Below are 23580 nucleotides of genomic sequence, written 5' to 3'. Positions count from 1 at the left end.
GCCTGCCCCAGCAAGAGATTTTCTAATGCCTGGATTGCTTGGAGTTCCCTGTCTGTGGTAAAAATAGAATTGGTGGAATTTATCATGAAACATTTCTTAACAGTTTTTGAATAAAAAGATTTATCTTTAATGGCTCAAAAATGGTTAAAATTTGCTGCGGGTCTCACACACACACAGTCTGGAAAACAACAAGGCTATGTGATCTGATCCATAGATTATAATGGGTGGGTGAACACCGCGGATATAACCCGTACGTGAAACACTGTCGTGTGAATGAGGCATTGACGCGCCCCCGGGGCAATGGGGTACTCGGCATCCGGGCCTGTGGATGCTGGTGGGGGATATCACGGTGGCTGGCCCGGTCCGTGGCCCAGGGTGGTCAACCAAAAAGGGGGATTTGTAACTTGGATAGGAAAAATATAATAAATAGTTTGTGACGCCACCTGTGGTACCTGGTAAGGATTACCAGCGCTGCTGCAGACCTCCGGGGGGTGATGGGATGGCAGCTGAGGTGGAGCGGCCCCCGGGGCCGTGTGGAGTTTGATGGTGGTGATGCTGGGACTTGTAGTGCAGGCGGATGGCGCAGCAGAAGTAACTGACAGAGTCAGGGGATTCGCTTCAATACCTTTACTGGTGCGGATGTCAGGTACGGTCCAGGGTACTCAGTAGGATGGGTGCACTTCAGAACTTCTCCCCAGTGAGTGGGTATAAGGCCTCCTGGTCCGTGTCTGCCTCTCTGTATGCTCCTGGCCAGCCTGGGCCTAGCTTATGTGTCGTGTTGTTCCTTCACCTGTCGCTCGGTAGTAGGACCTTCTGCTGGCAACCACTATCCCTGGTAAAGCTGGGGCCTTCGTGGTACCTGATCCTGTAATGGGCCTAGCTTCAGGTCATCGAGGGACTTGTAGTCCTGGAATGCCGGTGAACCCTACTGGGTATAAAGGGACCCTGTAGGCGCGGACCCGGTGTCCGGTTTGTATATCGGGGTGAGCCTATGAAGCTCCTCTGCCCCCTCAACTCCTCTCTCCTTTCTCCTCTCTGCCGTCGGCCACACTCGGGGCCCTCAGAACTTAGCAGCAGACGCGCTGCGTCTTCGCTGCTCTCAGCGTCAGCACGCTCTCTGACTCTGACTGAACTTCTCACTGACTGAGCTGCCTGGCTCCACCCTCCATATATATATCCCTAACAGGCTCCCTCTGGTGGTGTGAGGTGGAAGGGTGGAGGTGTTTGTATGTAATGAGGGCCTCTTGTGGAGAAGTCCATCCATGCACCCTGGGTCCTGTGGTACCTGTGAACAGCAGGGTGCCACAGCATGAGGGGAGTCTGATTAGGCATTATTTCAAAAGGAAGTCTGGGGTTTGTATTACAGAGGATTGTGGTCAGGAGTCTGCATTAAAGGGGTTGTTGGACAACCCCTTCTTGATCTAAATGTTTGGCCATAATAAAATTAAAACGCCTGAGTATAGGTGAGTATAAGCTTTTTTATTTTATTGGGGCCAAGCGTGGGGGTGAAGGAGTTGTCCAAGTAGTGGACAACTTCTTTAAGAGAGAGTCTGGTTTGGGTATGGATTTATGAACTCTGGTAACTGTATCTTTTAGGGCTCTGTTCCAATCCGAGTTCACAGAGCTGCAGTACTGAAAGGAGGGACGGAGCCACTGATTACACAGGAGGTCACTGACCATAAGTTTTTCCTAAGAAATCAAAGGTCAAAAGCAGCAGACACTGAAGAAATGATATAGCAGGTAGGCATCAAACATGTAGAAGAGACTTAAATGTTTATTTTTTGCCCAATTTATATAAACCCTCGTCATGATTCATATCGTCTAAATAATACTAACTGCATCACTAGGATAGGTTCATAATTAGTATTACGCTTCCTACTTCCATTATATCTACAAACTATTGCTCTTCTTATTTTCTGCACACATTGTTATACTTGGGGCTCACTGTATATTACATACTAGGGATTTTTTAGGCTGCAGGGGCCGTTGTTCTTTTCCCCATGGGAGATATTGCATGTGTTATGTTGCACTTATTGTGTGATAATGATTATTTGCTGGATATGTTATTGCAGATTTACATGGCTTTGAATGTGTTGTGAACATGGGTCAGAATGATTCTCGCTGTGGCATAACTTGAAGCTCATGGGCCCTGATGCAAAAGCTCCAACGGGGCCCCTAGTTATTGCAAATCTTCAATAGTAATGGTCTTTTCACATGGGCCAAAGGGACCTTTGAGGCCCCTCGGCTCCAGGGCCCGCGTGCTATTGCAACCCCTGCACCTATAGTTACTCCCCTGGATTGTAGATGTGACATCTATTTTGTCATCATATTGGGGAGAAATCAAGTATCATGGTCAAATTGGCATATTGCTATCACTTAGCCAGCGTAGGAATTCAGGAGAGGCAAAGACGGCTAGTCACCCATGTGGGAGTAGAGAAATAGGTAGAATAAATAGGTCATATTCCCTATTTAACCCCTTTATGGTGCGACCCTTTTCTGTTTTTGCACTTTTGTTTTTTACTCCTCTTCTTACCAGAGCCATAAATTTTTACATTTTCTGTCGATATGGCCGTGTAAGGGCTTGTTTTTGCGGGACAAGTTGTACTTTTGAACGACACCATTGGTTGTACTGGAAAACAGGAAAAAATTCCAAGTGTCGTGAAATTGCAAAAAAAATTAAATTCCACAGTTGTTTTCTGGGTTTTTCTTTTACCATGCTCACTAAATGCTGAAACTGTCCTGCCTTTATGATTCTCCAGGTCATTATGAGTTTGTAGATACTAAACATGTATAGTTTTTTTTTTTTATTTAAATGGTAAAAAAATCTAAAGTTCGTTAAAAAAAAAAAAGTCACCATTTTCTGAGACCCGTAGCGTCTCCATTTTTCGGCTTCTGGGGCTGGGTGAGGGCTTATTTTTTGCTCACCGAGCTGATGTTTTTATTGATACCATTTTGGGGTAAACCTTGGGGAGACTAGAAGCTGCAATCATCCGATCGCCTGTGCTACACATAGCGCTGTATGTAGCAAAAATGTTCACTTGCATCCCTGCAATGACAACTGTAGGGGTCTCCTGCAGACACCGGGTTGTCATGCCAACCCATCGACGATGCGCAGTCATGTGACATGGGCGCCGATGGGCGGGTCTTGTGACGCTCTTCCAGCGGAGCCGTCTTAAATGCCGCTGTCAGAGATTGACAGCGGCATTTAACATGTTAATAATCACGAGAGAATCGCGATTCCACCCGCGGCTGTTAGGAGCACATGACAGCTGATCAGATCCGCTGTCAAGTCCCCGGAAAGGTGCGGGCTCATCGTCGGAGCCTGCATCTAAGGCGAAGACACGTCATGCGCCGTATATGTACGGCGCATGTCATGAAAGGGTTAACAGGACAGGCTTAGCCTTTGGTGTGACCTACTGATAATATTATTTAGAATCTGATAACTGTGACCGAATTGTTGGCCAAATGATGCTTCAGTTGATCATTTGGCCGACAACCATCTTGGCCGTCTCTCCCATACACGGAAGCGCTCACTTGGCCGAGTGCTCCTGTGTTCTCTATGAGAGAAACTGACAAACATCTCTGTCAGCAGCTTATCTCAGAGAGAATGAAGTGATCGGCAGTCCAAAATTGTATATGCCCAAATAATATCTTCCCTGACCAGTTGATTGGCGCGCCAATATGACGCGCCACATGGGCCCTGGGGTACTTGGTGCCGGGCTGGTCGTTGCTAGGGGAGATGTCATAGTGGCGGTGACCTGGTCCGTGACCCAGGGTGGTCAATAAAAGGGGATATTTACAGGGGATTTATAGTTTTTATATAATGTTCGTGACGCCACCTGTGGTATGTGGCTAAAGGGAGCCGCCGCTGCGGAGCAGGTCCTCTGGAGCTGATGTTAGTGCAGCAGAGTTGGTTCAGCTCTCCACAGGCAGAGCTTAGCTCCAGGGTAGGAAATGGTGATGTTGTACACTGTGTTCCAAATTATTATGCAAATAATATTTTCTCAGATTTTCCCAAATTACCTATATGAATTGCAGTCATTGTAATTTTCCAGTCAAATAACTATTAGAGTACAATTGAAAGGTTTTTGTACAAACTGCCTATGATAACAGTATATTTAAAAAAAAATAAAACACTCAAACTGCACTCAAAATGCACGTTCCAAATTATTATGCACAGCAGCGTTTTCAACCTTTTCATTTTAATAAAGAACAAAAAAATGGTCATTTTTGAAATTATAAGCATTAGCAGGTTATTACAAACTGAAATCAAACAGTTTTCAACTCAAAACTTTATTCTAGGTGATGTTACATTTGCACATAGGACCCCCTGTTCGAAAGGAGCTTTTGAACTCTCTCGTCCATTGAATTTGTCAGGTTTTGGCTGGTTTCTGCTTCAATTGTTTTGCATGAGGACAGAATACCCTCCCAGAGCTGTTGCTTAGATGTGAACTGCCTCCCGCCATCATAGACACTCCTTTTGATGATGCTCCAGAGGTTCTCAATGGGGTTGAGGTCAGGGGAGCATGGGGGCCACACCATAAGTTTGTCCCCTTTTATGCCCATAGCAGCCAGAGATGCAGATGTGTTATGTGCAGCATGAGACGGGGCATTATCATGCATGAAAATGATCTTGCTGCGGAATGCACGGTTCTTCTTCTTGAACCATGGCAGGAAATGCTGTTTGAGAAACTCAACATACATTATGGAGTTCATCTTTACCCCTTCAGGGATCCTAAAGGGGCCGACAATCTCTCTTCCCATGATTCCCGCGCAAAACATTACTCCACCTCCTCCTTGTTGGCGCCATAGCCGTATTTGCATGGGGTGTCCATCAACCAGCCATCCTCCTCCTCCACTCCATCCATCTGGACCATTGAGCGTTGCACAGCACTCATCGGTGAACAAAACAGTTTTGAAGTCAGTCTTCATATATTGTTTGGCCCACTGGAGCCGTTTCTGCTTGTGTGCAGTGGATAGAGGAGGTCGACAGGTTGGCTTACGCACAGCTGCAAACCTCTGAAGGACCCTGCATCTTGTTGTTCGGGGGACGTTGGAGGCACCAGCTGCTTCAAAAACTTGTCTGCTGCTATGACAAGGCTTTTTTGCCACTGCTCTTTTAACCTGACGTAATTGCCTGTAGGAAAGTCCTCAATTTTCCCTTATCAGCACGCACACGTGTGTACTGTGAATCAGCTACATACTTCTTGATTGTGAGATGATCACGATGAAGTGTCTTGGCAATGTTGATTGTAGTCATGCCTTGACCTAAACGCTCCACAATTTGTTGCTTCTCAGCAGCCGACACATCCCTTTTCTTTCCCATTTTGGCAGAAAATGTAGGCTGCTTAATAATGTGGGACAGCCTTCTTAAGTAGTCTTGCCTTTCATTGGACACACCTGCCAAACTAATTAGCACAAGTGTCTGCTATTGCTTACAGTGATTTAAAGAGCCCCGACACACATCACCATCAATGAGTTTAACTGACAAACAAAAAAATTCTTACTTTATCACCCCTAAACACTTTTGCTGTGAAGTGTAGTGCAGGGAATGATGGCGCAGTAATAAGTCGCAGAGACAGTGGGGTGCCGTCTTCCGGATTTACTCACAGTTCTCACTTTGCTCCTGGTTACAACTGCAGATCATAACTTCCCACGTTGTCCTGTGCTTACTCAGGGAGGGGTACAGCAAACCCCCAGGTACCTCCTGAGTACATAACAGGACCCCCTTCTGTGTGTTCCTTCTGGCTGTCTTCCTACACCTCACACCCAGTGTCGCAATCCAGTGACCGCGGACCTTGTCGGGTGACGTTTTCTCTGTCCCCTGGGTCCTCTATGGCCACCTTTTCGGTGAAATAGATGTGGCTTTTGGCTGCAGCACTTGAAATGCTGCACCCTCCGGTTACCTAGTTGAATATTGCAATTCTCACTAGTTAGGGGCCGGTCCCCTCTGCGACCCGATCTCTCCACCGCCTGGTAGATTTGGGTGTACGGGTGGCCTCCAGCACTGCTCATACCCCTGGGATCCTTTCTTCACTCCTGGAGCCTTCCCTCTGCTCCCGTTCCTTCCTCTTCTCCTTCTCCTGGGCCTCCTCACTAGGCCCTCCTCCTGAGCAGAGCTCCTGCTCTGACTCTCTCTCTGACTCAACCCCCTCAGAACTTCACTCACTCTAGAATGTTCCACCCTCTCTTTCATATTGCTCCTTACTGTGCTCCCCTGAACTGCTTCCTCTACCCACACCCACTACATGGTTCCCCCTACTTTGGTTCCCCCAACTCCAGCCAGGGACAGGGCTCAGCAGAGGAGCAGCGCATTTTGCCCCTCCTGCTGGTCTGTAGTAGTGTAGTGTTGAATGCAGGTGTTAGGATTCCGGGCTGTACTCCTTCCTTACCTGAGAGTGAGATACCACACCTCTGGGTGAGATGCAGTACCTCTGTGGCGACTGAACCCGCAGGGGCGCCACACATACATATGACGCTCCCACTGGGCCGTGGGGTACCCGGTGCCGGGCTGGTAGATGCTGGGGGATGTCACAGTGGCAGTGACCCGGTCCGTGACCCAGGGCGGTCAATAAAAAGGGTTATTGATTGGGGATTTATAGTGATTGTATAAAGTACGTGACGCCACCTGTGGTATGCGGCTAAGGGAGCCGCTGCTGCGGAGCAGGTCCTCTGGAGCTGATGTGAGTGCAGCAGGGATGGTGTAGCTCTCCACAGGTAGAACTCAGCTCCAGGGCAGTGTAGATGTTATAGGTTATGCTGGGCGTTGTAGTGCAGGGGTTGATGGCGCAGCAATAATCACAGAGACAGTGGGGTGCAGTCTTCCGAGTTTACTTACAGTTGATAAGTTCCTCCGGTTACAGGGTCCGGACTACAACCTCCCACATCGTGCTGCGTTCACCAGGCAGGGGTTCAGCAATCCCTCAGGTGATTCAAGAGTGTCTGACAGGACCCCTTTCTATGTGCCTTCCTCAGTCGTCTTCCTGCGCTGGCTCTCGCCCTCCTGCCCTGTGCCTCGCAACCAGTGTCCCAATCCGGTAGCCTCGGGTCTTGTCGGGCGACCTGCTGTCCCCTGGACCCTCTGTGGCCACCTTTTCGGCGACATAGTTGCGGATGTGGCCACTGCACCTTGCAAGTACAGCAGCCTCCGGTCCCTAGCTGAGCCTTGTAGTTCTCCACTAGTTTAGGGGTCGGTCCCCTCTGCGGCTCGATCCCTCCACCGCCTGGCAGATTCGGGCGTACGGGTGGCCTCCAGCACTGCCCGTACCCCTGGGATCCCTTCTGTTCCTGGAGCCTTTCTCCTGCTCCCTCTCCTCTCTCAGTCCTGGGCCTCTCACTAGGCCCGCCTCCGAAGCAGAGCTCCTGCAGAGCCTCTGCTCCACACACTCTCCTCCTCTGACTGGCTTGTCTTTCTAAGATGGTTCCCTCTTTTATATCACTCCCTCACCAGTGCTCCCCTGATCTACGTCCTCCACTCACACCCACTACATGGTTCCCCCTCGCTAGGTTCCCCACCACTCCAGCCAGGGACTGTGCACTCCCATAGGAGCAATCTCGCCCTGCCCTACTGAAGTGGATGTGTTGGATGCAGGTGTTAGGGTCCCGGGCTGTACTCCTTCCTTACCTGAGAGTGAGATACCACACCTCTGGGTGAGATGCAGTACCTCTGTGGCGACTGAACCCTCAGGGGCACCACACATATTAGAGTGTAAGGCATACTTATTGATATGAATGCGTCGACCGACTTTAGACTTATGTATGGGGGACTGAAAGCTGCATTTACACCTAAAATACAGCTTTCAGTCCCTTCTAAAGAGGCAGCCAATCACACACAATAAACAAGCAAAATGCTCATTTATCGGGTGAAATGATCTAGATGTAATGATGCAGATAGTGAGGATGCAGGGATAGTTAACCAAAGCTATTTATTTTCCTACCACAGAAAGAACGTTTAACTATAGGAACACATGGTGATGCAGGTATATGGAGACAACTAACACAATCTTAGCAGTAATGACAATAAAAGCAGTGTAATAAATGCAATATCTTACTCTATGTTCTATCTGCGTGCAGTCTCATTTCACAGTTAAACGACTATTAATGTCTTTAGCTCAAAGAGCGTCACTGCCAGCGCCAGGCTTGTAGCTGTAATATGCGCTTCAAGCGCCTTTGATTGTTATACTGGCACTAACGGGGGACACCGGTACTTTCCGCTAAGCCACAAGTGCCTCATATGTGAGTCACTTAGTGGGTTCTTCACACTGGCCACCCTCGTTCGTTTCTGAAGCGCAGCCACGGCCCACACCCTGTACCGTTCGTCTACGCTTGAATTAAAGGCCTGGTTCACTTGGGTCTTCTCGTCAGCACGGCAGACGTCCTGCTTCATCCAATGACCACCGTCTGATCTTCGGTGCTTGACCTGCGGCATCTTGACTGGTGAAGACTGGGGTTTGGGTCTTGACCAACCGAATCTGGGCTTAAATCAGCCATTATCTGCTGTAAAAAATCCGAGCTCGGCATATGAGCCTGCATTAAAGTCAGGGACATGACCTTTGAAGTACATTAACGTCATAGGTCGTGAAGGGGTTAATGTCATTACCTAATCTCTTTTCTAATATACATTACTTAAAAAATCCCTATTGTTCACTAGACTATCTGACTCCTTTTTTTTAGTTTTTTTTTTATCTTCTTCCTGTTTCACGTTGCTTCGTTTGAGAACCCCAAGTGCATACTGGGATTTACAAACAAACCATCATCAGGGAGCAGAGGCTGCCGTCATTGCAGTAGCGCCTGTCCTTTCCCTGAATTAAGAGCCGTCAGTGATGTCCTTTTCAGGGTCTGGGCTAGTTCCTCCTCTACTGAGCATGCGTCTGTTGTCAACATCATCCCACACTGATAACATCACCTCCACCTTCCTGATATAGGGCCACATGGCTCATGTGTTTCGCTGTGACCACTGCACCCTAGTTGCACTCTTGTGAAACAGTGTAAGGCTATGTGCCCATGATGCAGAAATGCTGTGGATTTTTCCTGAGCGTTTCTGCATCTCTCTGGCAGAAAAAACGCATGCGGATTTTACATGCGTTTTTTCTGCCAGGTAGAAGCGTAAGTGAAGCTTTTTTAACATGCGATTTCGCATGCGGGTTGTGAAGCACTTTTCTAAGCGATTTTAGCATCACTTGGAAAAGTGCTTGACAACTTGGTCACACTATAAATCCATGCAAACGGCATGGATTTATATAGTGTGACCAAGTTACGATACTGCAAATGCAGCATCAATAGTAAAAAAAAGAATACAAATGGTGAAAAATAAAAAAAAAACATATACTCACCTGGCCCCTGATCTCCTTCTCCGTTGCGTCCGGTGTCTTCAGCGGCTCGCGGTGGTGTAAAAGGACCTTCCATGACGTCATTTAGTCATGTGACAGGTCACATGACTAAATGACATCATGGAAGGTCCTTTTACCACCGCGAGCAGCCGAAGACACCGGAGAAGGAGACCGGGGGCCATCAGAAGGTGAGTATATGTTTATTTTTTATTTTAATTCTTTTTTAACTACAGGTAGTATGGTACCCGGGACTGAAGGAGAGTCTCCTCTTCTCCAGACACAGGTACCATCTGCGCATTGAACCGCATAATATCCGCATGTGCACATGTAGTCATGCGGATGTTATGCGGTCCAATACAAGTCAATGGTGGCTAAAACGCCGCGATTCCGCAAAATTAATGGTAGTGCTGCGGATTTTTCCGCAATGATAATCTGCAGCGGAAATTTCCCAGCATGTGCTCAGCAAATGCGGATTATCATTGGGGAACATTGCAGACCTTCTACCAAGCGTTTTTTAAGCGTTTCCACGGCGGAATTGCTGCTACGGAAGTGCTTAAAAAACATTGTGGGCATCGTGGGCACGCAGCCTAAGGGGGCTCTCTCTAGCTACCACCTCTCTAACATGCTGTAGCCTTGCTGACCATGCATTCGTTCACAGATAATCTCCAGGTCTGGCTGACACAACTGACACCTTTACAAAATCATCACTATCCCGGAGTCAGTATGAAAAAGGTCCTGAGCTCAATGCTCCCACACATTATTCACATCTTTAAATTTGCTATGACTGAGATAGCTGCTGCTAGTGCCCTTACTACAGTGCCTGACAGAGCCAACCAACAAAACTAGGCTTTTGTTACACGCACGACACTAGGTTCAAATAGGGCGAGACGGGTTTCATAAATTCATTGGAATCTTGGGGGAACCGTTACTCAGGGCAACCATAGGCTGCAGCTTCTCTCAGGCACATGATAGATTCAGTTGCTGACCAGACACATCTGACAAGAGTCTTGTTCAACAGTTTAACAGTGGAATTTAATCTGAAGCATGGCCAGTGCAGTTCAGGGATATTACAGCAACAATCTTCATTACAGCACAGTCTCATAAAGCAGGCACAGGAACCTCAGTCTCTTCAGTAGCATAATTCAGCACAAATTAGATCTCTTGGCAGCACACTTCTATACGTAAACAGCAGGCTTTTCCTTCACAAGGACTCACTAGTACACAACATTCTTTATTCTGCATGGAGATGGAGGGGGGAGGGTTTGATGAGGAAGATGATCTCTGTGACACAATTCCTTCCATTCCTTATCTTCCTGCCCGATGGTAGATTTCCTGAACTAACAGTGCAAGGTATCTGACCTGTGTTGAGTTTCACCCTAGACTTGAATCCTGTTCTCTTTCCTGCACTTCTGTGAGATACAGATCACATACCACTTCTCCCTTTGGCTGCAGCCAGAATAGTAAACAAGTTCCCCACAATCCCCCTGGGGCTCTGCTAACCACTCCCTGTCTCTTGTGACTGTGTTAACTCTTATAGTTGCTGGATCCTTTTGAAGCAACAGCACTATTTCTGCATGTCACACTTTCCCTTCTTTTTTAATGTCGTTCTCGATATTCGTTTTAATTGGTCAAGCTGACCAATTCTGAGACAGTGCTAAAAGTTGAATAACTTTATATACAAATTGGCATTGTCATATTGGCATAAAATTTACAAACATCAATAACAACCTGTTCTTACGACCTTTTGCTTGTAGAACTCCTGAAAGAAATACACAATTAAAACAATCAGCATCTCTTCCGCTGGAGGTTTTCATACGTCTTCAACCAGCTCTCTCTCTCACTAGGCCAAAACAAGTCTTTCCACCAGGTAACATTGTCCATAATATCTCTCGGTGGTGAATACCACTCAAGTGAGCTTACCTGGTCCGTAGGCAGAAATACCTGTTTCCAATGGACAGTCCTTGGCACTTGACTCGGTTCACCGAGTGTCTCATATGTCAGCATCACAGGCCTCCTCACTTCTCGAGTCGACATCCTCCTGGTAGGTTGTTCCTCAGATACCACGGGTTCCTCGGTTGCAGGAGTTTCTTCTGCCACACTCATTTCTCGAACTTCCTCAAATGATCTTGGAACTGCCTCTGTAAGTTACTGTACTTCTCTTGAATCGTTCGTTTCCACCTGGTCTGGTAATTCTGCTACTCCTAAGTGTCGATCGGTCTCTTCAGTGAACGGTGTTAGATCATCAAATCTGAATTGGACTATATCTGTACTCCTTGGTACAAACTCTGGAGCCTGGGGACTTACTTCACTCTCCTGAGGATGGTACATCCCTCTCCTTGCCGGTCCGAGAAATACAACGGTGTGTTCTTCTTCATGTGAACTTTCAAGATCACTATCCATCTTCGGAGCTTCAGTCTGTGGTGGTCCCTTAGTCGATCTCGGACGATGTTGTTCTACTTCTGGAAAGTCTTGTTGTGGTGGGAGATAATCACAGGGTAGTAGTAAATTCCGATGGACTATTCTGGTTTCCAATCGGATTTCATACACTGGACTGTCATCGGCTTTCCTCCTTACGACCACATACACCTTGTCTTCCCAGTACAAACAAAGTTTTCCCGGACCGCCTTTTGTTCTTGACTAGCACACGGCTTCCCAGTGCCAATTCTGCTCCATAACATTTTCAGTCATAGTACTCCTTGCTCTTGCTCTGTCCTTGCGTAACCACTTTGGACGCTATGTTGTATCCCTCTGCCATCCGTTCCTTCCATTTCCGAACAAACTCTGGATATGTTCTGTAAGTCTCTGACACTGGAGTATCGAACATGATGTCGATTGACAGTCTTGGCGATTGACCGTACAATAGAAAGAAGGGTGAGTAACCCATTGCATTGCTCTTTGTACAGTTATAGGCATGTACCACTTTTGACAGAGAACTCTTCCAGTCTTTCTTCTCGTCAGCTGTTAAAGTGCACAACATCGACAATAATGTCCTACTAAAACGTTTCACTTGTCCATTACCCTCTGGGTGATAGGGCATTATGTGGGATCTCTGAATCCTACAGTACTTTCCTATCTTGGCAAAGATCTGGTTCTCAAATTCTCTTCCTTGGTCATGGTGTAACCTCGTAGGGAACCCAAACCTCAAAGCAAAATCATTGAAGATCTTCTCTGCTGCTGTTCGACCCGCTTTATTGGTGGTGGCATATGCTTGAGCAAATCAAGTAAAATGGTCCATCACCACCAAGATGTATTCGTCACCACCCTTGCACGTCTCGAGATGTAGAAAGTCTATTGAGACCATCTCAAACGGATACGTAGTTTGGATGTTGCCCATAGGTGCCCGGGTTGATGTGTTGGGACGTTTATCTTTCAGACCCCCACACTCCCTGGTCACGTATCTCTCAATATCTCACTGCATGTACGGCCAGAAGAAACGTTCACGGATCAAGTTTGTTGTCCTTTCCACTCCCAGGTGTCCCATGTTTTCATGGAGTTCTTTTAAGACCAATCTACGAAATACTCTGGGTAGTACCAACTGCCGGTTTTGACCTCCTTTACGATACAGGATACCGTCTTCACTGAGGTAGAGCTTCATCCATTCTTTAACTAAAACAGATACTGCTGGTGACTCATTATCTCTCTCCCATTTACTTGGAAACCAATTTTGGTCCACATAAAGTAGTATTCTACCATTTATCTGATCTTCCCGTTGTGCTCTATGGATTTTTCCTTTTGGTAGTCGTTGAATAGACAGGGGGTAATCTTGTTCTCTCGCTTTTATGGTGGTTTCCACCGTCAACGGACACCACAATGGTGTGTTGTCCTTTTGATAAGCTTGTACTGCTTGGGCAGTGCTCTCAATTGCTTCCAAACTGACTTCCTCTGAGCTTTCTTGCATGAACTGATCAGGCTCTAGTGGGATTTTCCACAATCTGTCAGCATCCGCCTTGCATTTTCCTGGCCTGTACTTGATGCTGAAATTGAAGTCAGCTAGTTCAGCGACTCATCTCTGACCTGTTGCATTCAGTTTGGCTGTAGTGAGGACATAGGTCAAAGGGTTGTTGTCAGTGTATACCTCAAACTCTTTGCTGTAGTAGAGATAATCTCTAAATGGTTCACAGATAGTCCATTTCAACTCCAGGAACTTCAATTTTCCGGAATGTAGATGGTAATTCTTCTCGGCGTCTGTCAACGTTCTAGAACCTTAACCGATGACTCTCAATTTTCTATCTTGATGCTGATACAGGGCAGCTCCCAGTCCAACTTGAGAAACGTCACAATGAAGAACAAACGGTAAGTTGAAATCAGGATATCCCAAGATGGGTGGTTTTACCAGGTAGTCTACTAGTTCTTCCAATACCTCCTGGTGGTCTGCTGTCCAGAGAATGGGCTTTTGGGATGAAACGGCGTTGCTTCTTTTAAGCCCAGTTCTACCCGCATTCTTCTTTTTCTCCGTGGGTGTTGTTGACTCTGTCGCCCCCCCCCCCCACCAAGAGGAGGTATAGTGGGGCGGCAATCCTGGAGAAGTTCCGAACGTAAGTACGACAGTAGGAGGGGAATAATAATATCTACCTCAACTCCCCGACAGTTGAGGGCCGCTTGTCTTTTAAGGCCGGTACCAGAGCGATTTCTGCTGGGTCTATGGTATATTCTTCTCCGGACACAATTTTCCCTAGAAATCGGACTTGCCTTTTGAACAGTTCACACTTCTTTGGGGGTCAACTTAACTCCATATTGTTGACTTGATATCGTTGTAATACGGTCCTCACGTGTTCAACATGCTCCCGGAAAGTTTTTCTGTGTACCACATTGTCATCCAAGTACAGCTGGAAGATATTATCCCTCAATCCTTCTAAATATGTCTCCATGCTCCTCTGGAATTTTTCTGGAGCTGAACTGAGCCCAAACGGTATGCAGATCCACTCGTATATCCCGCATGGTGTGATGAATGCTGTCAAAGGTCTACTGGACTCTTCAACAAACCCTTGATGGTATGCTTTACCCTGATCGAGGACAGAGAACCAGGTACTTCCTGATAGGTTATCCAGCATATCTTGAATCTGTGGTATCGGGTGCTGATCAGGTACTGACTTTCGGTTTAGTTCCCGGTAATCACAGCAGAGTCTCAACGTACCGTCCTTCTTCCTAACACAAAGAATAGGAGAGGAATAAGACGGCTTTTACTTTTGGACCCAAACTCTGTTGATTAGATCTTGTAAATACTCTTTCACTTCACGGTGTAATGGTTTTGGCACAGACATGTAACTTCTGGTTACTGGGGTCATGTCTTTCAAATTGATTTCCAACTGCACCAACGGGATACCGCCTATATCAGAGTCATCTTTGGAGAATGCATGACACTCTTCTCTCAGCATCTGTTTTGCTACCGCTCTATCTTCAGCACACAAGTGTTCTAGGGGTACTGGGGGATCCCAGGACCCCGAGGTGGGTCGTGCAATTTCCTCCCCTGGTCAACTCCTGTTCCTTGGTGGGGAGACTGAATTCATGGTAGACCCGTGGGCGGGTCTCACACTGGCTGAATATACAGTTTTAACGGTTTCAATGTGACCTAACACAGTCTTTGGATCCCTTGTTTCGTAGTATTCATCACCGGTACTGTCACTCGAGTAAACCCACCAGTAGGAATCGTAAGCACAGTCTCACCTTGAACTAGGCCTTCCGGAAGTTCTGATGAGTCTTTTGGCATGAACAGTCTTTTCTGAACTTTTCTTACCAGTTCTACCTGGACTCCACACCTCACCCCCACCATTTGGTTTGCAGGAATGATGTTTGGGCGCCAGCCTACCTTGACTTCTTTTAGGTTCATTGTATTCTGTGCTTTCTTTACTCTATGAATCACATTTTCCACCACGACATTGGGTATGGCAAGCAATGTGGCAGTTGCATCCACCACCAGCGTCACTGACTTGTGTTTCATGATGACCTCACTGATTACATTATAACCCAGGATAGGATCCTCTTCCACGTTCTGATCACTGGTCACGAGAAAAGGTACCAAAAGCTCAATGGTGTTGCTGTTGTTCGTGGCCCTCAGTTGGAAAGTCACTTCCACCCAGCCTATGAAAGGGACTTCGGTCAGGTTGACTGCTTTGCCGTGGAGTTCCACTGGTCCTAAAAGTTTGAAGGCACGTATGTGGCAGGTAGCGCCTTCTCCATTCTTCATTTAAAAGGCTCGCTTGGGCTCCTGTGTCCCACAGTGCTGTTATCAGGAGTCCATCTAGCGGGCACTATATAAAGCATCTTTCGCTGATTAGGCCGATGATGCTATCTTTACTGACCGAGGAATCCTCCTCCCAGGAGTTCATCATTTGACCTCCACACTGGGCATTAAGTAACTGATGCCCCTGTCTCTCTTGCAGCTGTTGTAGACGGAAACACACTTGGGGATAGTAATGACGCAGCTGTTTTAGCTCATATGCCGTTCTGGGGTTTGGTGAGATTTGGATTTGCTTCTGGGACCTCCTCTGTGTCGTGGTTACCAGTCGCCCCTCTCTGGCAACCTCCTGTCTTTTAACCCAAAAGACCATGACCATTGGCATTCCTTGGCATAATGTCCTTCCTCACCACATCTTAGTCAGTGTACACATACCGTACTCTGATTTGATGAACGGCACGCTTCACAAGCCGGGTATCTTCTGTTTTGGAACCCACTCCTGGGTCTGAGGGATGCAGGTTCTGTTCTGGAATGAATCAACTTTTTCATCTCAATCAACTCAGCTCGCAGTTCTCCTATTACTTCTTCCCAGTCAGCGCTGGCGGTCCTCTCTTTTGTTGGTGCTTTAAGGTTCCCTCTCGGAGGTGGCACTGGAGGGTCTCCATGATTATCTTCAGACTGGCCACTGGGGGTCTCCAACCTCAGCTGACTCATTTTGGTGATTTAGAAGCTAATTTAAAAAAACATCACAGTATAAGATAATGCCTTATCAACACCAGGTCTGATTACCAAGGCATTGCAGGATGCAGCAAGCCTCCATGATAAAGGCCGGGGCAGCACATGTGCAAAATACTGAGGCAGACAGCCACTCACTAACCTACCAATTCATGGAGGGGGTGACTGTGTAGTATTATACATGCACACCGATGGAGTTTGCATAGGGCACCAATCACTCAGATATGTGTGATGCACAGTGTCTGGCTTGCAGCCTATTGATGACGCCCATACTATTAGATCAGGGGGGCTGCCCAGCACTATATACGTGCACCCCCACAGGACAGACGCCCCAATTTACCCAGCCAACACTAAAGAGGCCTGGCTGCATCCTGCACAAAAATGTGTAAAAAAGATGAAAAATAGTGTATAAGATAAATACACCACATGAGGTAAGGGTCGATATTTTGACCAAAATACGCAAGCTCGCAACCCAGCATCAAGGGTCCCCATACTTGCGAGTCCTAACATTAAACATTAAAAATATGCAAACTCCATCGGTGTGCGTGTGCATGTATAATACTACACAGCCACCCCCTCCATGTAATCTGACCTGGTGTTGGTAAGGAATTTATCTTTTACTGTGATATTTTTTGATTTAGGAGCAGAGCCTTTCTTTATCTTTTGTTCGCTCTCTGACTCCAAACTAGCTGCCTCATTCATTTGTTCAATTAGGATTTTGTCCAGAATGCCAGGATCTTCTAGGTACTGTTTCAGCTGCGACTTGATGTATGTGCTGATTAACCCTGTTCCCAATGATCTCAAGAACTTCTTCTGGACTAGTCCAGCATCAAACCTCTCGTCCGCTTCTACATCTCTGGATGCAAACAACAGTCTATCCTTCAGTTCAATTTCTCTGCACAAGAAACTTTGGGGTGATTCATTATTTTTCTGTGAGAGGTTAATGAGTCGGTGGAACAATTCTGAAGTACTCTCTTCTTTATAGTGCCCTTTTAAAATCATCTTCAGTTGTTGCAAGGTCAATTGACTCTTCATTTCTAGCATACTACAGAGGTTCATTCCTGGGCTGATCACTTCACCACCCCCTCAACGATTTCATCTGGCTGGTAGCCTTTCTGTAAGCCTGCATCAATCTGGTGAAACAAGTTCATATAAGACAGTTTCTCTTTCTGTTCACACTCTCCAATCTTTCCCAGGATCTTGAATTCTTTACTTATGGTGATTTGTGGTGTTAGAGAGGACTGTCTTCCTGATTTATCTAACCCGAGCAGGTTAAAGGTTCTGTCTGAGTCTGTCACCCGTTAAGAGATTTTGGTCGATTCCTGCAGGGCTGTTGTTAGGGTTTTGAGTTGTTCTTTCAATTCCCGTAGTTCAGTCTGCGGACAGAGATTCCCGCTTTTGGTAATTGGTGCCGTCCCTCCATCCTCCAACTTCAACCTGGTTAGAAACTGTGTTAGCTCCTGGAGGCATGTCCCCATGACGTCTTCAGCTTCTTTCTCCCCCAGCTCATCCATTTTTGCATTAATGGCAGCTAACAGTTGCCTGCGGTTGTGTGCTTTAGAAATCTGTTCTTCTGACATCTTTATATGCTACTGTTCTTAATTCTTCGCAGGTTAACTGAAGAAACCGCTCACTAATTCTGTCTATTTGTATTTCAACATCCATTGCTGCTAGTGAGTTTTCTTTAGGGATGGTCCCCTTTAAGTGGTGTAGCAGAGTTAAGTTGAGGTGCTGTGCTGCTGTATTTTTCCAGACACTTTTCCTCTTCTCCCTCTAGACATTAATCCCCGCTCAGTCCTCCCCATATGGGCCACCAATGTTACACGCACACCGCTAGGTTCAGATAGGGCGAGACGGGTTTCATAAATTCATTGGAATCCTGGAGGAACTGTTACTCAGGATGACCATAGGCTGCAGCTTCTCTCAGGCACATGATAGATTCAGTTGCTGACCAGACACATCTGACAAGAGTCTTTTTCAACAGTTTAACAGTGGGATTTAATCTTAAGCACGGCCAGTGCAGTTCAGGGATATTACAGCAACAATCTTCATTACAGCACAGTCTCATAAAGCAGGCACATGAGTTCATATCACAGCTACTGATGATGACTAAACAGCTCTGACTGTTTACTTATGTTAACCTATCTAGGGAATGCAGAGTGGAGGATAATTACCATGTCTTTCCTAGAGGCTCAGATGATCCTGGCTGTGGATGCTCATGTGATGCTGTGCTGATGCATCATGGTACTGATAGCAAAGTATACAAGAAAAACTTCTTTGTGAAATCCGAGGCTAAAGAGAAGCAAAGATGGGGCTTAACTGCAGGAAACTGAGTAAATTTTATATAAAAGAATTGCAGAGTGTGATAAACTTGGTGAGGGGTATAGTAGCTGGATTGCGTCTTTCATCATGAATTTTTTTTTTTTTAATTCCAGACATGCTTTATTATCAATACCAATTTAACACTTCTGAAGACATTACAGAAAGAAGACATCAGAAATCAATACAGAGATGGATTTCGTACAGATGGCGGCATTTGATGAGGCATGTTGGCCAATGAAGTTGATATGGGAAAGAATTAACCATGCATTTACATCAGATTCTCCCCGAAGTCATTTGGGTTCCAAAAAGGAGAATATATATGGGTTTTTAGCTCGAACAATGAAAAATATTCTGTGGTCTGGGACACTTTTTGCTCATACTGGAAAGTGAAAACTCCATTCGGCCCTGTTTTACATTTCATTGGACCTCTGTTTATTGATGGAACAAGTAAAGGATTATATGTACCACCATCACTTACTGTCATTGTATCAGATACACATATTTTAATGCCTGCTCGAGCTTCAATGGTGGATGAAAACATTTTAAAAATTTCCCGTTTTGTTATAAACTCTATATAATACAGTGATGTATATGATAAACACATTTGATTTATAAAGGTGTTTTACTTTATATATACTTTGTTGCAAATTTACATTTTCCCCTACAGGTGTTCATATCTCTTATGTAGGTATCTCATGTTAGAAAAAAAATAGTTAATAGGAGTTATATGCATTTACATGTTGTTATAAACATCAATTATGCAGTCATTTTCTTCATTTAAATATATAGTATGGCACCCTCTTGTGTTCAAAGTGTATATCAATGTGCAGGTGCAGTTAATGTGCTTAGTGCTGCTGGACATGCATGCTCGGTCTCTCTCCTCTGTTTACTGTAGACAAGCCAATAGCTGTCTGCAATGGTTCTCAGGTAAAAAGCCGAGCTTTAGCAATAGCCAGGGGCGTACATAGAAATCATGGGGCCCCATAGCAGAAATTCTAATTGGGTCCACCCTCCCAAAAAAAAAATAATTGTCAGCGTCACAGAAGACCATATCTCACAACTTTTCAGCCTTTGTATAGTCATTTTCCTCCTGCTGAAGTCTTAGATTCCTCTTTCAGTGCCCCCATAAAGTATAATGCCAACAAAAGTGCCCACCAAACACAATATGATACCCCCACAGTGAATTCCTCCACATTAGCCTCCACATGCACAGTATAATGACTCAACTGTACCCCACCTCAATTCCTAAGGTAAAGTATGGTGACCCTAACACAGTATAATCCCCCAACTGTGGCCCTCACACAGCCCTCCATGCAGGATAATGGGTCTACATACAGTTTAATTGCCCCATACTATATAATGGCCCTCCAAACAGTAAACAGTATAATGGCCCCCACACAGCCCTCCACACAGTATGATGGACCCCATACAAACCTTCATGCTGTATACTTTCTTGCATACAGTATAATGGCCCCCCACATAGCCCTCCAAATATTAAAATGGTCCCCCACATAGTCTTCCATATAATGTAATGCGACCCCTCATAATCCTCCATATAGTGGGATGTATTAACAGAAGCATACAGTCTAGATCACGTGAAGTCATTATCGGTCTTTACTCCTCTTTGGTCAGACCTCATCTGGAATACTGTGTACAGTTTTGGGCACCACATTTTAAAAAAGACATAGACAAACTGGAGCAAGTTCAGAGAAGAGCGACCAGAATGGTGACTGGTCTGCAAACCATGTCCTATGAGGAACGGTTGCAGGATTTGGGAATGTTTAGCTTGCAAAAAAGAAGACTGAGAGGAGACTTAATAGCTGTCTACAAATATCTCAAGGGCTGTCACATTGTAGAAGGATCATCTTTATTCTCATTTGCACAAGGAAAGACTAGAAGCAATGGGATGAAACTAAATGGGAGGAGACACAGATTAGATATTAGAAAAAACTTTTTGACAGTTAGGGTGATTAATGAGTGGAACAGGCTGATACAAGAGGTGGTGAGTTCCCCTTCAATGGACGTCTTCAAACAGAGGCTGGACAGACATCTGTCTGAGATGATTTAGTGAATCCTGCTTTGAGCAGGGGGTTGGACCAGATGACCCAGGAGGTCCCTTCCAACTCTACCATTCTATGATAATGCACCCCCTTAATCCTCTATATAGTATAATGCGCCCCATGATCCTCCATATAGCATAATGCACCCCCCATAATCCTCCATATAGTATAATGCATTCCCCATAGTCCTCCATACATTATAATGCACCCCCATGGTCCTTCATAGAATATAATGCACTCCCCATGGTCTTCCATACAATATAATGCACCCCCCCATGGTCTACCATAAAATATAATGCACCCCCATGGTCCTCCATACAATATAATGCACCCCCCATGGTTCTCCATACAATATAATGAACCCCCATTTTCCTCTATACAATATAATGCACTTGCCCTGGTCCTCCATATAATATAATGCACCTGTCATGGTCCTCCATACAGCATCATTTTTGAAACACCATTTTTTTATTGTTAGGAATTTAGAAGGGTTAAAAGTTGACCAGCAATTTCTCAATTTTCAAACAAAATTTACAAAACTATTTTTTTGTAGGGAGCGCATCAGATCTGAAGTGACTATGAGGGGTCTATATGACAAAGTACCCAAACGTGACACCATTTTAAAAACTGCACCCCTCAAAGTGCTCAAAGCCACGTTCAATAAGTTTATTAACCCTGCAGGTGCTTCACAGGAATTAAAGCAATGTGCAAGGAAAAAAATTAAAATTGAACTTTTTCCCACAAAAATTTCGATTTAGCCCCAAATTTTGCATTTTCACAAGGGTAACAGGAGAAAATGGGCTATATAATTTGTTGTGCAATTTCTCTAACAGCAATCAGAGAGCGGGATCAATGAAATGGGTCCCTGCATTTCTGTCAGTGGAAGCTGTCTGCATGGAGCAGTCACTGTTTGATTTCACACAGTGACCGCTTAAATTCATGATGGACATAGCTCGTCATGATGCGGGAACTGACACTTGCTCATGAAGTGCTATGTTCATCATTCATCGTTAAGGGGTTAAAGGGAAACTGTAAGATCAAAAAACTGGATGAGTTGTAGTTTTTAATGACAACTTTTTACCATATAATGTTCTGTTAAATGGGAAAACAAATCCAAGTGGGGTGAAATGGTGACAAAAATGCAATTTCTTCACTGTTTTTTGGGGATTGTTTTTACAGAAGTCATTCTGCAGCAAAATTTACTTGGTAATATGATTCTCCCAGTCAGTATGATTACAATACCAAACTTTTTATATTTTAAGGGGAAACAGTCATGTAAAAAAAGCTATTAACCTGCAGATATGAGGTTAATCTGCAGGTTAATAGCGTTCTAAAGCTGCCTGGTTCACGCACTGAGAGCCCCGCTGCCAGAAGGGAATTACCTTTATTCTTTGCAGCAGCCTCAGGCTTTCAACCATAGGGGTATGGCTAGTGCAGCTTCAGTCGCTGCTCAGTGCATAATGAGCGATGGCTGTAGCTGCGCCCCGGCACTGTTTGACAGCCAGCTCTAAACCTGAGCTCTAATGTTGAGCCGGCTGTCAGTCAGTGCCAGGGCGTGGTTTCAGCCACCACTCACTATGACGGAAGCTACACCGGCCGCACCAGCATGACTGAAAGCCCGAGGCTGAAGAGAGGAATAAAGTTAATTTCCTCCCGGCTGCAGGGCTCTCAGTGTGGGCACCGGACAGCTTTAGAACGCTATTAACATGCAGAGTTACCCCATATCTGCAGGTTAATAGCATTTTTTTTTAACATGAGAGGTTTATTTTAATAGTTAAGAAAATTCAGAACCTTCTTTAACAAAAAAGGTTATTGTCACTATTTTCTGAGACTGGTAACCTTTTCTATTTATTTTTTTGTCCAAGGAACTGGGTGAAGGCTTATTTAATTGGTTTAATTGTTTTTTATTGTATGTTTGGGGAGAAGCGCAGAAACCAAGAGATGTTTCATTTTTTTGCCTTCCACCATTTAACGTACACTTTAAGTACTTTTATACGTTGAGCCTTTTAGCACAGAAATAATAAGTTTACTCTTGTACTGCAGTGCGTAAGACGTGCCAGTGACTCACTGACACAGCCTGTTAGGCCCTGCTTATAGCAGAATCAACAAACCACCGTACTGTGGGGTCATCAGATGACCTTGGGGTACCATGGCAATTATCACCATCAGCGATTAGGATCACGGGGGGGGCGATGGTATCAAACGGAATCTTTAAAACCCCTTTTAACAACTTAGGTGCTGTTGTCGCAATTGACAGTGGAAAGGGGTTAATTGGGCCCGATCGTTTCCAAAACCGGTAGGGGCCGAAGCTGCAGGGTGTCAGTTTTCGTATACAGCTGTCACTCATGAGAATTTTGCTCACTTGCAGGTGCTATACACTTATTCCTAATCGCCGATCAGGAATGAGGCCTCTTTATGACTGATGTTTTAATGTGTATTGGTGGTTTTTAAAGGGAATCTGTCACCACTTTGGAGTTACCAGACCTCTACTATGGGCATACAGAGTATAGAAAAGTAAATCTATACATACCTGTATGGCCCATGGTTTTTCACAGGCTTGGTGTCCCCCGGATGCCAAGCTATCTTCGCCCATCTGCTTGTTCTTCTACCAATTCCCCGCCTATGTACATGTTTACCATATTTCCCCCCCTCCCTGCACGTCACAGGGCCCTGTGACATGCGCTTTTTTCCCCCTCACCTCCCGGCGCATGCGCAAAGCGCAGCTCACAGGGAGCGAGCTTTGTTTCCTCCCAGGCCCGTTTGGCTGAGTACAGTGCAGCAGTGTTCTATTGCGCAGGTGCCGGGGAGTCACTGTGAAAGTCTCATTTATACTAACATAAGCCCATCTTTTTATAGGGGGGGCTTGGTTACATAAGAGATTGCATAATGGTTGCATAACTATTTGCATGAGTATTGGTAAGACAATGATTTGGCAGAAATACTGATTTTGTGAGATGAT

General features: G+C 45.5%; 1 long non-coding RNA gene across 1 annotated transcript in view; it reads left to right on the top strand.

Moving 5' to 3' along the window:
- LOC141234833 (uncharacterized) overlaps nt 1–20449 on the top strand; it is a 50101-nt gene extending 29652 nt beyond the window's left edge. Inside the window, exon 4 of the long non-coding RNA XR_012300714.1 lies at nt 18675–20449. This is a non-coding gene — a long non-coding RNA (uncharacterized lncRNA). The remainder of the gene's footprint in view (nt 1–18674) is intronic.
- Nucleotides 20450–23580: the final 3131 nt, after the last annotated feature.

This window comes from Phyllobates terribilis, unplaced genomic scaffold, assembly GCF_046119375.1.
Source record: "Phyllobates terribilis strain yellow unplaced genomic scaffold, ASM4611937v1 Scaffold_644__1_contigs__length_891845, whole genome shotgun sequence".
NCBI classification, from domain to species: Eukaryota; Metazoa; Chordata; class Amphibia; order Anura; family Dendrobatidae; genus Phyllobates; species Phyllobates terribilis.
This window is presented reverse-complemented; position numbering and strand designations above follow the sequence as displayed.